Below are 17,430 nucleotides of genomic sequence, written 5' to 3' on the forward strand. Positions count from 1 at the left end.
TTTTCTCCATTCTACTTCCCAAGTGTTTGGATCATCTTTCCTATCATTACTCTGAATACTTTTTCAGTAGACTGCCTATTTCCTCTTCATTTGCTTGGTGTGGTGGGTTTTTACCTTGCTCCTTCATCTGCTGTGTGTTTCTCTGTCTTCTCATTTTTCTTAACTTACTGTGTTTGGGATCTCCTTTTCACAGGCTGCAGGTTTGTAGTTCCCATTGATTTTTGTGTCTGCCCCTAGTGGCTAAGGTTGGTTCAGTGGTCTGTGTAGGCTTCCTGGTGGAGGGGACTGGTGCTTATATGCTGGTGGATGAGGCTGTATCTTGTCTTTCTGGTGAGGATGATCACAGCTGGTGGTGTGCTTTGGGGTGTCTGTGATCTTGTTATTATTTTAGGCAGCCTCTCTGCTAATGGGTCAGGTTCTTTTCCTGTGTTGCTAGTTGCCGTAGGGTGTCCAGCACTCTATATTGCTGGTCGTTGAGTGGAGCTGGGTCTTAGCATTGAGATGGAGGTCTCTGGGAAAGCTTTTTCCATTTGATATTTCATGGAGCCAGGAGGCCTCTTGTGGACCAATGTCCTGAACTTTTCTCTCCTACCTGAGAGGCACAGGCCTGACACCCAGCCGGAGCACCAAGACCCTGTCAGTCAAATGGCTCAGTAGGAAAGAGAGAAAAAAATAAAATAAAGTTATTAAAAAATAAAAAAATAAAAGAAGTAGTTAAAAATAAAAAATTAAAAAGTAATAAGAAAAAGAAAGAAAGAAGAGAGGAACCAAATTAAAAAAAACAAATCCAGCAATGATAACAAACACTAAAGAGTATACTTAAAAAAAAAAAATGACAGAGAGAACCCTAGGACAAATGGTAAAAACAATGCTATACAGACAAAATCACACAAATTCCACAGCCTCAATTTTGGGATAATTTGTTGTCTATTGAAGTATTTCAGAGATACACAGTACATCAAGTTGATTGTGAAGATTTAATCCACTGCTCCTGAGGCTGCTGGGGAAAATTTCCCTTTTTCTTCTTTGTTCGCACAGCTCTTTCTGTTGCACTTTAGATTTTGCCCTAGCTCTGCATGTAGGTCTCCTGAGGGAGTCTGTTCTTCGCTTAGGCAGGATAGGTTTAAAGTAGCAGCAGATTAGGGGGCTCAGGACAATAGGGAGCGAGTGGTACAGTATGCGGGGTGAGTCCATGGTGGCAGAGACTGGCGTGACATTGCACCAGTCTGAGGTGCACTGTCTGTTTTCCTGGGGAAGTTGTCCCTGGATCACGGGACCCTGGCAGTTTTGGGCTGCACAGGCTCCCAGGAGGGGGAAGTGTGGTTAGTTACCTGTGCTTGCACCCAGGGTTTTTGGTGGCTGCAGCAGTAGCCTTATAATTTCCTGCCCCTCTCTGATGTCCTTTGATAGACACAGCTTGCGCCCATCTCTGGAGCTCATTTAGGCAGTGCTTTGAATCCTCTCTCCTCACGCACCCCTAAACAATAGTGTCTTGCCCCTTAGGCAGTTCCAGACTTTTTACTGGACTCCCTCCCAGCTAGCTGTGGTGAACTAGCCCCCTTCAGGCTATGTTCACGCTGCCAACCCCTTTCCTCTTCCTGGAATCTGACCTCCGATGCCTGAGCCTCACCTAAGGGTCCCCACCCACCCCAGCTGTTGAGCAGACAACCTCTCAGTCTGGTGAGTGCTGGTCAGCACCGATCCTCTGTGCAGGAATCTTTCTGCTTTACCCCCTGCACCCCTATTGCTGTGCTGTCCTCTGTGGCTCCGAAGCTGCCCCCTTGCCACACCCCCCAATTTCCAGCAGTGAAGGGGCTTCGTAGTGTGTGGAAACGTTTCCCCCTTCAGAGCTCCCTCCCAGAAGTGCAGGTCCCATCTTTATTCTTTGTCTCTGTTTTTTCTTTTTCCTTTTGCCCTACCCAGATACGTGGGGGAGTTTCTTGCCTTTTGGGAAGTCTGAGGTCTTCTGCCAGTGTTCAATAGGTGTTCTGTAAGAGTTGTTATACATGTTGATGTATTTCTAATGTATCTGTGGGGAGGAAGGTGATCTCCACATCTTACTCTTCTGCCATCTTGAAGGTCTCCCTCAGATTTTTTTAAATTAATTAATCAATTAATTTTGGCTGCATTGGGTTTTCATTGTTGTGCACAGACTTTCTCTAGTTGGGGTGAGCAGGGGCTACTCTTCGTTGCAGTGCATGGGCTTTTCATTGTGGTGGCTTCTCTTGTTGCTGAGCACAGGCTCTAGGTGTGCCAGCTCAGTAGTTGTAGTGCCTGAGCTTAGCTGCTCCACAGCATGTGGAGTCTTCCCAGACCAGAGATTGAACCCATGTCCCTTGCACTGGCAGGTGGATTCTTAACAACTGCACCACAAGGGATGTCCCCAGATTTGTTTTTGAGTTAACATGTGTATTTCATAAAACTTGTCTAGATACTATCCGTGTTAAAAATACATGAAAGGAATATTTAATTTTGTGTAATATATTTTTCTAATTGATATTCTATATTAAATTATTTACCTTAAAATGTTTAAATATCATTTTAAGGCTTTTGTCAAAAATAATGTATTTTAGGGACTTCTCTCATGGAGCAGTGGTTAAGAATCCACCTGCCAATTCAGGGGACACGGGTTCAAGCCCTGGTCTGGGAAGATCCCACATGCCGCAGAGCAACTAAACCTGTGCACCACCACTATTGAGCCTGTGCTCTAGAACCCGAGAGCCACAACTACTGAAGCCCATGTGCAACAACTACTGAAGCCCATGTGACTAGAGACTGAGCTCCCCAACAAGAGAAGCCACTGCAATGAGAAGCCTGTGCACCACAATGAAGAGTAGCCCCTTCTTGCCACAACTAGAGAAAGCCCACGTGCAGCAACGAAGACCCAATGCAGAAATAAATAAATAAATAAATAAATTTAACTATTTCAACTACATTTAAACAACTAGGTTTCACATTTCCTCCAAAGCACTTTGCAGATGTCACAACACAAATGACTGAAGTTTAAATTTCAGCTTAAGACTCCATGTGTAATTAAATGGCGGACATTTGCTAACTGTAGTGAAAAAGCAGGTTCCATCAAGGACTCTAAAACTTCATCTACATAAGAATGGGAAGTTCATTGTGTTAAAGATATTCTGGGGCTCCCCTGGTGGTGCAGTGGTTGAGAGTCCGCCTGCCGATTCAGGGGACACGGGTTCGTGCCCCGGTCCAGGAAGATCCCACATGCCACAGAGTAGCTGGTCCTGTGAGCTATGGCCGCTGAGCCTGCGCGTCCGGAGCCTGTGCTCTGCAACGGGAGAGGCCACAGCAGTGAGAGGCCCGTGTACTGCAAGAAAAAGAAGGAAAAAAAAAAAAAAGATATTCTGGTGTCCCCAAGGAGTCCATTAAGCATGATGGACATGCTGAGATTATAATTTAACTGTCACTTCTGAGAAACTGGGAAAATTCAACTTGAGATACAGCGCCTTTAACAATAACAAGCATAAGTTAATGTATACATTGCTTTGAATCAGAGATAGACTTACACTGATATTTATAATAGCTCTGATTTCTGTATTCATTTCTAAAATAGTATAAAATATCTGGGAATTAAGAGATATAGAGACATTTCCACCCATCCCAGTCTTGTCCTTAAAAATTATTATTACCCATAGGTTTCAGTTGCTTAAAACCTATTGTTGCATTATGGGGTCAACTGAAATTCTTCATTAGCTTTAATGAAAGTTGTAAGAGTAAATATGAAGGAAAAATGGAAAAATACAGATGTTAAAATAGGAACAAAATTTACTGTTAATTTTTAAACAAAATTGATATATGTGTGTATATGTATGCATATATAGAGATACATATAACAATGTGAATGATTTGGAGGGGAATTTTATTTTATAAACACTGTTCAAATAAGCATAAATATGTGAGAACCTGGAATCATTTTGTACTATGATGAAATGTCAGTGCCAGCACATTGGAAATCTACTTGGATTATCCAGTTCTATAGTGAAAATATCCTTCACTGTATAAGGTGCTTTATTCTTTTAGGAATCAATTTAAAGCATTAAAGAGAGAGTATTTCTCTTCTTGAAACAATGTTTTAGCGTTAATCATATGTCACTCAAAAGTGACATAAAACTATACTGCTAGGGCTTCCCTGGTGGCGCAGTGGTTGAGAGTCCGTCTGCCGATGCAGGGGACGCGTGTTCGTGCCCCGGTCTGGGAAGATCCTGCATGGCGCGGGGCGCCTGGGCCCGTGAGCCATGGCCACTGAGCCTGCGCGTCCGGAGCCTGCGCTCCGCAGCGGGAGAGGCCACAGCAGTGAGAGGCCCACGTACCGCAAAAAAAAAACAAAAAAAAAACAAAAAAAAAAACAAAACTATACTGCTAGAAAGAAAAAAAGGCTTTTTCTAAGAATTGCTCAATTTCTGTGTTTCAACTCATTTTTTTATCCTTTTAATGCAACAAACCAGTCTTTCTACTTAGTGTTTTCATACAGGCCAGTAGTAGTGAGGAAATTTCAGTGTCAGAACAATCTAAGTATTTTACTATTTCTATATGTGTCCCTGAATAAACTTTTAATGCCACTTTGGCTCCATTTATTTGTTGGTTTTTTACATATCATTCACAAATGTCACAATATCACTCCTTAATCTAAAGTATTCTCTGTCGTATCATCTTTTTTATGTCTTTTTAAAAAATTTTGTTTGACAGCTTATTTTCACCCTCAAAAAAAGGTAAATTCCATGAAATCAAGGGCTATATCTATCTTATTCAACACCATATCTCCAGTGTTGAGGATCCTGCCTGACACATTCAAGTGGTTCTGTATATGTAGCTATTTATTAAGCCTCTAGTATGGGTGATGGTGACAGCAGGGAATAAAATGAAGTTCCTGCTTTCATGGAGATTATATTCTATTGGGGGGAGGCAGGGGAGGCAGATGCAAACCTACTATGCCAAGGGGTGATGAATGCAGAAAAAAAATAAGGCAAGATGGGAGAATAGAGAATAATGAAGAAAAATTAAGCAAGGGGAGAAAATAGTAATTGAAGAGGGCTATGTGAGATATAAATGCTTCTCAGTATCGTTTTCTCTGCCTATGTACATACTTGATATAAATTTATCAACTCAGAATTTGAAAGCAGCATTCAGTTAGTGTTTCTTAAATGTGATATTTTCAGAGTTACTGTGTAAAGTAAATCAGACATTATACTTGACTAGTACTATTTTAAAAAACTGAGATTTTTAACCAGTTCATTAACTGAAAGTAAGTTCATCTGAAAGGCACATTTCACATCCATCTCTGAACTTACTATGTCATTATTTAATATTGATATATTATCAGTATTTAATAATGCTATGTCATTATTTCAAAATGTCATGATTGAAACTTAGAATCTACAAAAACTAATACAGAGACTATATTTGGGCTTCTCTCTTCTGGTTTATATCTAGAATGAGGAAACTTGAATATTCAAAAAGGAGAAATACTTTGTGTAAAATTCCTATCTGCAAAGCTGCCTCTCTCTCATCCCTGATGCAAAGCAAATCAATTAGTTGATAAAAACAAAAATGTTTCATAGACTGGCAGCAATGTTAAAAATCTGTAGTTAGTTATAAATGTACTTTCTTTTAATTCTCATATATTGCACATCCTTGTGACAACATCACATTTATTTATTACTACACATCATATTTCTTATTTCCATATTTTAATTGTATGACCAATGGCATAAAGTATATTCATGTATATATTTTCATATGTATTGTATGCCACTGTAAAAGAATTCTGGAGTTAGCAGAGGTGAATTTTTGGGGTATGGTTTTCCTTTTTAACTGATACTGCCACCTCACTCTTTATTATGATTGAATTATTTACATTACCATCCACAGTATAGGAGACATTTTTCTTCACTGTCATTTTGTCTCTAGATTGGAATTCAACTTAATTGTTTTCACATTTATTTGGGTAAGTACATGTAATATATTGTTAGTTTCTCTGATAAATAGTGAGATTGAGAACCTCTTTATATTTATTGACCATCCATCCACTTACTTATTCTGTGAAGGTCTTCTTTCTTATTCTTGTTTACTCTCCAGATTATACATAATATTTTACTTTTAAATTTCTGGGAACTTACATGTATTCTAGTGTTTTTTGTGTTATTCAAGAAAATATCTCTCAGACCAAATGTTTATAGTTCTCAATATCAAGTGTTTTATATTTATTTCTCTCATAAATTTGGTAAATGCTGCCACTAGTCAATATTAGAGTATATTTCAATATTGTCTATAAATTTGCCCAATATTTGGATTTTATGCTGAGTTGTTTTAGGCTTAACATATCGGCATCTCATATTGTTCTGCAAGACAGGCTCTTTGAATGGATATCTTCATGTGCTTAATATTTCCATTGAGAAGCAATGAGAAAAATCTGAGACATTGGATAGCCTGGATATGTAACTAGAATATGGCACAGTGATACACATTGAATTAGAGGCTCAAGAAGGCTTTGTTTCAAAAGAAAAAAGAAAAGGATTTATAGATGGATATAAATAAAGGAGAAAATTGAAATACAAAGGAAAGACTGAAAAGAAATTTCACATGCTGTCATAAATTAGATTTATCCCTGTTAACATCTCCCCAAACCAAAATGGCATGTCTTTCACTTATAGATGGAGTGATTTTTGGGCAAAGAGTTGAAATGAGGTGTATTTAAGTATTCTTCTTGAATAAATAGAGTAAAATCTGTTTCACAGGTAGTTTCTTGGAATTCAACTTAACGAAGAGATTTTGACAAACCTCCTCCTTGTCGCCATTCTCATTACTTCTAATTGCTCCTCCAATTACCAGAATGAAAACATACAAACATCGGCCTGTTTAAAATACTGTAAAACAAAAGTATTCCCACATAAGAGATGCTCATGAAAACAAACAAAACAAAGAATGGAACAGAAAATTAGTATCTTTAAAAACATTTGTTAGATTTTCTTTAGACTGGGACTGATTTTTTCAGGATGTTGATACATGGAATTGTGCTTATTCTCATGGGTGATTATATATTATTTTGATTATTATTATAATTACTGCTGTATGAAATGAATTTGGCAGTCCCAACATAGTATTAATTTCCATTATTTTACACCGTGTAACACATTGGAATCAATGGTGGTAGAACAAATAAAATTGTGCAAAAAAGTGACAGTAGATTTATGTTCCCTGGACATACATTTCCCTATTTTACTGCCAGAAGAAAATTTAAATGGCTGTTGACTTCCCTGGTAAATCACAGGAAAGCACGTAAAACAGGCTGATGGTTTAAATTCCTTATTATTCACCTCCAATAAAAATATAATGACACATATTATATAATTTTAAAATACTCAAAGAACTTTGAAATAAATTTATCAGAGTTTATTTTGTAACATATATAATGGTTTGTTTTTATATACATGATAGAATATTCTTAATATTACTTGCATTTCCTCTATGAGGTTTATTTTACATCTAATTAAAATTTGCAACTCTCCAAATTTAGATGATATATTTAATTAAATTTCTTTATTTGATTTATTAAATTAAATATGCAAATATATACACATTATATTTATCTAGATAACCAAATCAGAAATGTTGGAAGTTAGCTCAAAATAAGCTATATATTCCACTACCAACATTAGAAAAATTATATATTTGTGATTGATAACTTGATTTTGTCTCTGTCTTGCCAAACAACTAGTTGATTTTTTCTCACATAACACTACTTTTTTTTTGTAAGTGACAGAGATAAATGATCAAGTGTTGTGTTTAAGAGAGAGAATAAATGTTAAGGCAGTTAATTAAATGGGGGAATAATCTTAGTTTAGACTTAAGTAATTGGTTTGGTGGAACACAGTGCTTTATTTCCAGGACTGCTTTATAATTGCTCATTTATACATTTTCTGAAGGTCAACAACTGAATTTGCCCATGGTATTGCCTAATAAGAAGAACTGCTGATGATGTATTAATTATAAGTATATTTAATGCATATTAAATGCATGTTGGAGAACCATAATTGCAACATTCAGTTTCTTTTACAGTTATGTCACCCTGCTCATGTTGAGAACATTTCTAGTCCTTGCTCAAATTTGTGACACAAGTGTCTTGACTTTTTAGCAATGATTAATGTTTTAACAGACATATCACTACTCAACTGTTTTATTCTTAAGAATATCTGCAAGGCCATACTTTAATTCAATCATACTTATGTTGACTGAAAAAAAAAAGCACAACATAAGAGTTGTGAGTTAAGTTTTATTCGGAGCAAAATGAGGACTATAGCTCAGGAGACAGCATTTCAGATAGCTCTGAGAAACTGCTCCAAAGAGGTAGGGGTCAGTATATATGTGATTTTGATGAAGTGGAAGTACATGCAATCAAGCACATATTTTTTTGCAGAAGGTTACTTCTAGTCATGAGGAGCAAATGTCACTATGAAGGATTTTAGTGCTTTTCTAGATATGAGGAGATGCAAGAATTGGACTCATAAAATTTTCTCCTGAAAATATCTAACTATCTGAAGACCTGTTCTGCCAGTTTTTCCCAGAGGACAGAGTGCCTTATTCCTGATCTCCATGCTGAACTCATTTCAGGGGGGTGTTGAAGGTCAGCAGCTGCAGTGGCTCATAATTTAATCCTTGTAGAGGTAGATGGCAAGTGCCTATTTGTAGGTGACAATGCCCCCTCATGGTCATAATTAAGACCATGGTAGGGGGGCATTTCATAATTATTTAATCTCATGGTGTTAGGAAGGTTCATTCCCAGGTCTGGTGAAGATTTTACTGATAAGCCACTCAATGTGCTATTACTGGACTAGGCCTTATTAACAGTAACCAAAGATCTCTGGACCACCTTTCTTACTAGTCTGTTATTGTCCAGGGGAAAAAAAAAAACTCTCTTGTTGAATCTTTCCATATCTATAGTTACACTATTAACAATCATTGATCTCATACAGAACTATTTATTTGATCAACTGCTTCAAGTGGCCTAGTCATCATTAATTTTTTGTAGGCTCAGTCACACATTTGGTAATAGAAGAAACAAAAATCTTGTAAAACAGGCAAAATACAAATAATACCATTAATAGACTTATAAGTAAATATTTAAGGCAAGAATTTCCCATACCAAACCAGTTTTTGAACAGGTGGTCAAGACTAGGGAACGGGTCACTTAAGGCAGAAATCTGATTTTTCATATGGTTCATTAAACATGTTATATTAGAGTATTCATTTGTGAAATGACAGCATTCAGTTTGAATTATGGCACAGCTCCCTCCTTGAAATGCTGTAAGGACATCAAGGGCCGTGTGGTTTTATAGCACTGCTTTTCTCATCATAGAGATGTCAGAATTCAGTAAGCTAATAGCCTGGTTATTATCATGTAAAGGATATTGAGTGAATTTTGTTAAGGCTTCAGTATGGCCTATTACATTCTCCAATCCTATTGAAAGTACAAAAATAGCTGCTAATTGGTCATACCAGAGAAATACAGATCTCTTGATCCATCGGGCTCATACCAATGGTAGATTGGCTGGAGTCATCTCTAAATTGTTACTTATATGACCTTGAGTCCAAGGGAGTCCCAGGGTACATCTTCCTATACATCCCAGTAGAAACCAAGGCCATAAATTATTACCACAAATCCACTGAGTTCCACTAGGTGCCACCCAGTGTCTCTGGTCATCTGACCCAATCGGTTCCATACAAATCACTACCTCTAAGGGTAATAATATGTAGACATTGTTCATAAGGCTCCCAGCCTAATTTTCTAGTGTTACTAGGCTGATCATCAATATGATTTGATTTTTCCCAACATAGAGGAGCTTTTAAGCTTAAATGACCATAACCTGGTGTTAACCACATAAATCCATCCCATAAGTGTGCGAGGTTTCCTTCTAATAAACAGGAGGTTACAGTTTTTGATTGAGACTTAGCTTGTTGTTCTGATTGAGCTTGAGTGACCCCGAAATAAAATTTGTATTTATGGCTAGAATCAAGGCAGGTATTATTATTGTCCAGGTGAGAGGATCCCATCTAGTAATATCAATAGTAGCCTGAACTGGACTGAATTTCTTTCTTCTACAATAAATTTTCTAAGGATTACCAAATCAGAGCCTTGGAGGGGAGAAATCCATCAAGGTAACTCAGAAGTACTAGACACAGGTAATTGGCAGCAAACCCAACAACCGATGGATTTTTAAAATTAGCATAAGATTGTGCCCATGATAGGAAAACATTTGATTCATATGCAAAATTCCAAGAAGTCAAGCAAACACTATAAATGATCATATGAAATAGGCCCAGCACCTTGGGTAAGCTGCCTACTTCTGATGTGATCTTCTTCACATCCTGCTCTGAGTGTAGTTTCGGTTCATACTATCCTTCATCTATTCTCATTGGTCTCCCAGTGATAATTTCAAAAGGAGACAAATGATGTTTCTCAAAGGGAGTGGATCTTAGGTTGAGGAGGACCAATGGAATGGCCTTTGGCCAGGATAAGAAATAAACATCTACAATTTTAGCCAATTGGGTTTTAATTGTTCCATTTGTTCTTTCTACTAGCCCAGAGGACTGCGGGTGTTAAGCACAATGGAAATGCTGCATAATTGGCCGGATTTTACAAATTTCCTTGACAATTTATCCAGTAAAATGGATTCCACTATCACTCTGTATTTCTGCAGGGACTCCCCAGATGGGAATCACCCTTTCTAGTAGTCATTTGCCTACCAAATGTGCAGTGGCCCCTCTGTATGGGAATGCATCAACCAAATGGGAAAACATACAAATCATGACAAGTTCGTACTGGTAGCCTTGAGAGGGGACATTGGATAAAGTCAATCTGCCAAATTTCAAAAGGACCAGCAGGTAATGGAAAGTTTCCTTGCGACCTATATAATGGCTTTCCTTGGTTGTATTTTGGATATGTGGTGCATCTAGAATAAACTGTCCTAGCTATAGTGAAGGAAAGCTTCCAAAAATATTGTTTACCCACAATACCATCTTATCTGTGTTTCAATGAGTTAGCTCATGAATATATTGTAAAACGGTGTATTGAGCTGCAAATATAAAGATAGGCTTTCCGTTTGGGCCTATCCGGAGCACTTTATTGGAGTCAAACCTTCCTTCTTTTTGTTTCCAAGTATCCTTTTCTCCTTTTGGTGCCGCTTCCTGAAAATTTAACAGGGAGGCTGAAAAGAGAAAACAGCTGTGAGTTGTCTATTATCATTTTGCAGAGCTTCTGTCTTGGCAGTGTGATCAGCTAAGGAGTTGCTTTTTGCTTCTGTGGTATCAGCATTTGTATGACCAGATACCTTAATGATAGCTAATAATGATAACCAATAATTCTGCAACTTGTATTCCAATTTTGATAGGCTGTTCTGAGGATGTTAAAAATCCTCTTTTTTTCCAAAGCTTGCCAAAATCATGTGCTACCCCAAAAGTATAGTGGCTGTTGGTGTCAATGTTAGCAGATTTCCCTTTTGCCAACTGGCAGCCTTTTGGGCAGAAGAGACATTAGGTAAGGGACAATTCTCAAGGATTGATATGGGATAAATGACAGCATAACCAGCCTGGTACTTTCCATGTGGTCCTCGAAGATATGAACTGTCAGTGAATAATATAAAATCAGGATTATTCATAGGGCTTTCTTGGAGATCAGTCCTAGGAAATAAGAGATTGTCAGTTAAAACAACACAATCATGTTTTTTGTCATTGACTTCTGATTCTTCTGGTAGCAAGGTGGCTGAATTAAGCTTGTTGCATCTGTGAGGAGTTATATTTGGCAAGAGCATGACAATCTCATGGGAAGTTAATTGACTTGCCGAATAATGTTATGTATTATGAGTTTAGTAAGATTTCCATGGAGTGAGGAGCAAAGATAGTAAAAGGGTGACTCATGACTATCTCTTCTATGGTCTGACATAGCACAACTGTCGCTGTGACAGCCCGGAGGCATGGGGGAGGCCCATGGCTACCCAATCTATTGGCCAGTAGTAACAACCATCTTGCTGGTTTAGTACTCCTAGTGCAGTTCACTTGTTTTCATGAACAAAGAAGAAGAAGGGTAGATCATAATTTGGATGCCCCAGGGCTGGGGCCTTGGCCAGAAGTTTTTTTGTTAAGTTCTCCATGGCTTATGAATGTTCTACATCCCAGCAAAGAGTTCAGTTTGGTCTTATTTGAGTAGATTATATAATGGCTGAGCTATTAAGGAAAAATTTGGAATCCAATTCCTACAGTAGCCTGCAAGGCCTAAAATTCATCTTAATTATCTTTTTGTTTTGGGGGCAGGAAAGGCTAGAATGCCTTTTGCTCTATCCAGATCAATTAAAAGTCCTTCTTTAGATATCCTATGTCCTAAATATTTTATACTAGCCTTCAGAAACGCAATTTCTTTTTGGACACTTTATGTCCCTTTAAGTCTAGCTTCTGAAGTAAATACAGGTGTCTTGCTGGCTGTTTATCAAAGAATTTGATAAACACAGCAGAAACACAAACACAGCAGAAAATTGTCTACATATTGTATCAAAACTGACTTATGAGGACAATCCAGATCATCTAGATTGGCTTTTAATATCTGGGAGAAGTAAATGGGGCTTTCAGTAAAGCCCTGTAGCATTACAGTCCATGTATATTGCCGTTTTCATTCCAAGTAAAGGCAAAAAGATACTGATTGTCAGGAAGTACAGGGATACTAAAAAACGTGCGACAGAGATTTATCACAGAAAAGTCACTGTTTTTAGGAAAATAGGACAGTAAGATATGGGGTGTTGGTACTACAAAATGTTGAGGGATAATAGCATTGATAAATCTCAAGCTCTGTACGAATCTCCAACCCTTGCCATCTGTTTTTTTAACCAGCAAAATGGGAGTGTTATAAGGGCTGGTGGAAGGCACAATAAGACCTTTCTCAATGTAAGCTGATATTAATGGTTTTATTCCTTCTATGGCCTCCTACCTTAATTAATGATAAGCAGGGTCTTATCCTTATCTATAGGAATTCTGATGGGTGATGCAGAATGTATCCTTCCAATGTCAGTAGAATCAAGTGCCCTTTATTCTTTAGGTACTGAGCCTAGCAATTTGTCTTGTTCAGTGGCATCCTCATCATGGGTCACAAACATTATATGATGAAGGAAGTCTCATCCTTTAGATCTAGAAACATTTCTCCCTTAGGAGTAAAGGAAATATGAGTTTCATAAGCTTCTAATAGGTCTCTACCTATCAGGTAAACAGGAGCACTTTCTACTAGAAAAAAAGAGTGTCTTCCTTTAAGTTCCCCTAAGTAGAATTCTAAAGGTAATGATTTAAGAGCCTTAAAATGTGTATTAGAAACCCCTACCATCTGTACTGATGTTTTACTCTGAGGGAGAAAGCCTTTAATTTTGGTAGTGTTCAAAACTGAAAAGGTGTCCCCTGTATCTATTAGGGCTTTAATTGTTTCTCCTTGTATAATCATTTTTATTTTTCCCAGGGTGTTAGAGATGAGAAGGGGAAAGGCTCCCCATGTTCCCTTGGAGCAGCCCTATTCTTGTTTAACTCGAAATTCCTGCCTAAAATCCACTTTTCTTTCTAGGTTTCTCCTTCTTAACTTACAGGTTAGAGAATAATTCAGGCATCAAGCCAGAATACTGCTTAAAAGGTTGTTCAAAGCTTTCATAATAGTCCAGAATTGATTCATCCGGTTTTGCACTGTTGAATCTTTATCCAGTCTATGTTTTTTGGAAATTTTTCTAGGATAAGTTCAAGTACTTTCTAAGCTAATTCCTTCTATTCATTGTAAGCCTGTGGACTATGCTTTCTCTATCCATTCCCTTGCTTTGATTTCAGAAATTAATAGCTATATAAGTGATATAGATCTGAAAACCTGAGCTTGTAGGTCCAGATGGTTAACTCAAATCCCTTAGCAAATCCCAATGGATCCTGACTTGGACTGGGAAATTCCTTAGCCAAGGCTCTAAGTTCTGCTCAGGTCCAGAGTGTGCATGTAAGCACCAAGGATTGTTCACCTCTCCCTGTAATAGGGTTCTCCTTAAAATGAGCTAAATTCATTTCTGATTTTTTATCCTCCTTTGCTGGGGAAGGGAGAATAGCAGGAGGTAGAAGAATTGGAAGAGAAAAAGATATAGCATATGGGCCAGGCAGTTCAGATAGAAGAGGATATGCGGGAGGAGCAGACGGAGAGACAGAGTCAGTGCTAGTGACCTTTTCTAGTTCTGATATAGTTTCAAGCAATTTCTTATTGTTTTCCTGCAAAGAAGTTACTCTAGCATTTCCTCTTTTAGAAGCTCCTAAATACCAATTAAAGTAAATATTCCATTCAGTCTGTTTGATGATACAGCCAGCTTTTTCTAACTGTGTGTGTAAAAATATGAATTTTTGAATATCAAAAGAAACCCAATTTGGCCATATGAGACCGAGATATACTTTAGTATAATTTCCCCATTTAAGTAGGTACTTGCAAGTATGAGCTCCATATGTACTGTATATGAATCTGGCTGGGGTGTTAGCTGGAGGCTGGAGGTTGGTTTTCTGACACCCCTCTTTTCTCTGTTTGAGAGACTCTATTTCCCATTTTAAGTTGAATTTGTCAGGGATAAAATTTACTACTGAAATTGTGTGGTGGGTCACTGTGCTGCTTGTGAGCTTAACTCCTCTATGCATCACCCTAGAGTCATTTCATCCCTCTCATGTGTCTCAGTTTCTTCCTTTAGTGGTCCAAGGTCAGAGCAGGTGCTCGGATTGCTGAATGGACAACTTTTATATGTGACCCCCAGATGAGTAAGAGTTTTAATTAATGAGTGGGTTCCCCTATGGGATCACTGTATGGTATGAGGACTCTGACTTTACCACCGCTGGCAGCCGAACTGAAAAGTATCAGATCAGCCTCATGCCTAACCACTAGCCCATACCACTCAGTTTTCTTCAACTGAGCAAACCACAAAATCTTTCAACTGAGCACCTCTCCAGCACTTTTCAACTGGGTGGGCATTCCCCAGTATCTTTCAACTGATCCTCAGTATCTTTCAGCTGGAGGGACAAGTACCTGTTATATTCAGCCAAATAAAACTTAGGATCATCAACCAATATGGGAGATCAGAGAACCAGGGGACACTCACACAAATTCATCTGGACTCCACAGGGAGTGAACAGCTGCAAGGGACCTCTGCTGGTACCAAAGTTCTAGTTCTTTGTAGAGTTCAGATGGAGAGAAGTCTATTCTCTTTCCCTTCATTGGTCGCCAAATCTGTCAACTGAAAAAATAATGCACAGTGTGAGAGTTGTGAGTTAATTTTTATTTGGAGCAAAATGAGGACTATAACCCAGGAGACAGCATTTCAGATAACTCTGAGAAACTGCTCCAAATAAGTAGGGGGGAAGATCAGTATATATGTGATTTTGGTGAAGTGGAAGTACATGCAATCAAGCATATATTTTTTGCAGAAGGTTTCTGCTGATCTCATGAAGGTTACTGCTAGTCATGAGGAACAAACGTCACCATGAAGAATTTTAGTGCTTTTCTAGATATGAGGAGATGCAAGAATTGGGCTCATAAAATTGTCTCCTGAAAATATCTAACTATCTGAAGACCTGTTTTGCCAGTTTCTCCCAGAACATAGGTTGCCTCATTCCTAATCTCCACCCTGGACTCGTTTCAGGGGGTGTTGAAGGTCAGCAGCTGCAGTGGCTCATAATTTAATCCTTGTAGCAGTATATGGCAAGTGCCAATTTGTAGGTGACACATATGTTTAAGCTCTTTCAGAACAGCTATGTAAGAATTGCCTCCATCTCAATGTCAAGTCAGTGGAAGAGCTCTGGTACTTCTTGGTCTCATATGCGTGGTTGAAAAATTAACAGCTATGACTGCCAGATTTATTAATAAATAATAAATTTATGAATTAAAAAACAGCTCAGAGCAGGAAGATGGCGGAAGAGTAAGATGCGGAGATCACCTTCCTCCCCACAGATACACCAGAAATACATCTACACGTGGAACAACTCCAACAGAACACCTACTGAAGGCTGGCGGAAGACCTCAGACCTCCCAAAAGGCAAGAAACTCCCCACGTACCTGGGTAGGGCAAAAGAAAAAAAGAATAAACAGAGACAAAAGGATAGGGACGGCACCTGCACCAGTGGGAGGGAGCTGTGAAGGAGGAAAAGTTTCCACACACTAGGAAGCCCCTTCGCGGGTGGAGACTGCGGGAGGCGGAGGGGGGAGCTTCGAAGCCGCGGAGGAGTGCACAGCAACGGGTGCGGAGGGCAAAGCGGGGAGATTCCCGCACAGAGGATCAGTGCCGACCGGCACTCACCAGCCCGAGAGGCTTGTCTGCTCACCCGCCGGGGCGGGCGGGGCTGCGAGCTGAGGCTCTGAGGCTCGGGTTTCGGTTTCGGACGGAGCGCAGGGAGAGGACTGGGGTTGGCGGCTTGAACATAGCCTGAAGGGGTTGGTGCACCACAGCTAGCCGGGAGGGAGTCCGGGGAAAAGTCTGCACCTGCCGAAGAGGCAAGAGACTTTTTCTTCCCTCTTTGTTTCCTGGTGCGTGAGGAGAGGGGTTTAAGAACGCTGCTTAAAGGAACTCCAGAGACGGGCGCGAACCGCGGCTAAAAGCGCGAACCCCAGAGACGGGCGCGAGCCGCGGCTGAAAGCGCGGACCCCAGAGACGGGCGCGAGCCGCGGCTGAGGGCGCGGACCCCAGAGACGGGCGCGAGCCGCGGCTGAGGGCACGGACCCCAGAGACGGGCGCGAGCCGCGGCTGAGGGCGCGGACTCCAGAGACGGGCGCGAGCCGCGGCTGGAGGCGCGGACCCCAGAGGCAGGCGGGAGACGTTGGGGCTGCTGCTGCCGCCACCAAGGGGCCTGTGTGCGAGCGCAGGTTGCTCTCCACGCCCCTCTTCCGCGGAGCCTGTGCAGCCCGCCACTGCCGGGTTCCCGGGATCCGGGGACGACTTCCCCGCGAGAGCGCACGGCGGGCCTCGGGCTGGTGCAGGGTCACGCCGGACTTTGCCGCCGCAGGCCCGCCCCGCATTCCCTGCCCCTCCCTCCCCGCCGGCCTCAGTACGCCAGAACCCCCAAATCAGCGGCTCCTTTAACCCCGTCCTGTCTGAGCAAAAAACAGACGCCCTCCAGCGACCTACACGCAGTGGCAGGGCCAAATCCAAAGCTGAGCCCCTGTGAGCTGTGAGAACAAAGAAGAGAAAGGGAAATCTCTCTCAGCAGCCTCAGAAGCAGCGGATTAAAGCTCCACAATCAACTTGATGTACCCTGCATCTGTGGAATACATGAATAGACAGCCAATCATCCCAAATTAAGGAGGTGGACTTTGGGAGCAAGATCTATGATTTTTTTCCCTTTTCCTCTTTTTGTGAATGTGTATGTGTATGCTTCTGTGTGAGA

The sequence above is a fragment of the Lagenorhynchus albirostris genome, chromosome 18, assembly GCF_949774975.1.
Source record: "Lagenorhynchus albirostris chromosome 18, mLagAlb1.1, whole genome shotgun sequence".
Taxonomy (NCBI): Eukaryota; Metazoa; Chordata; class Mammalia; order Artiodactyla; family Delphinidae; genus Lagenorhynchus; species Lagenorhynchus albirostris.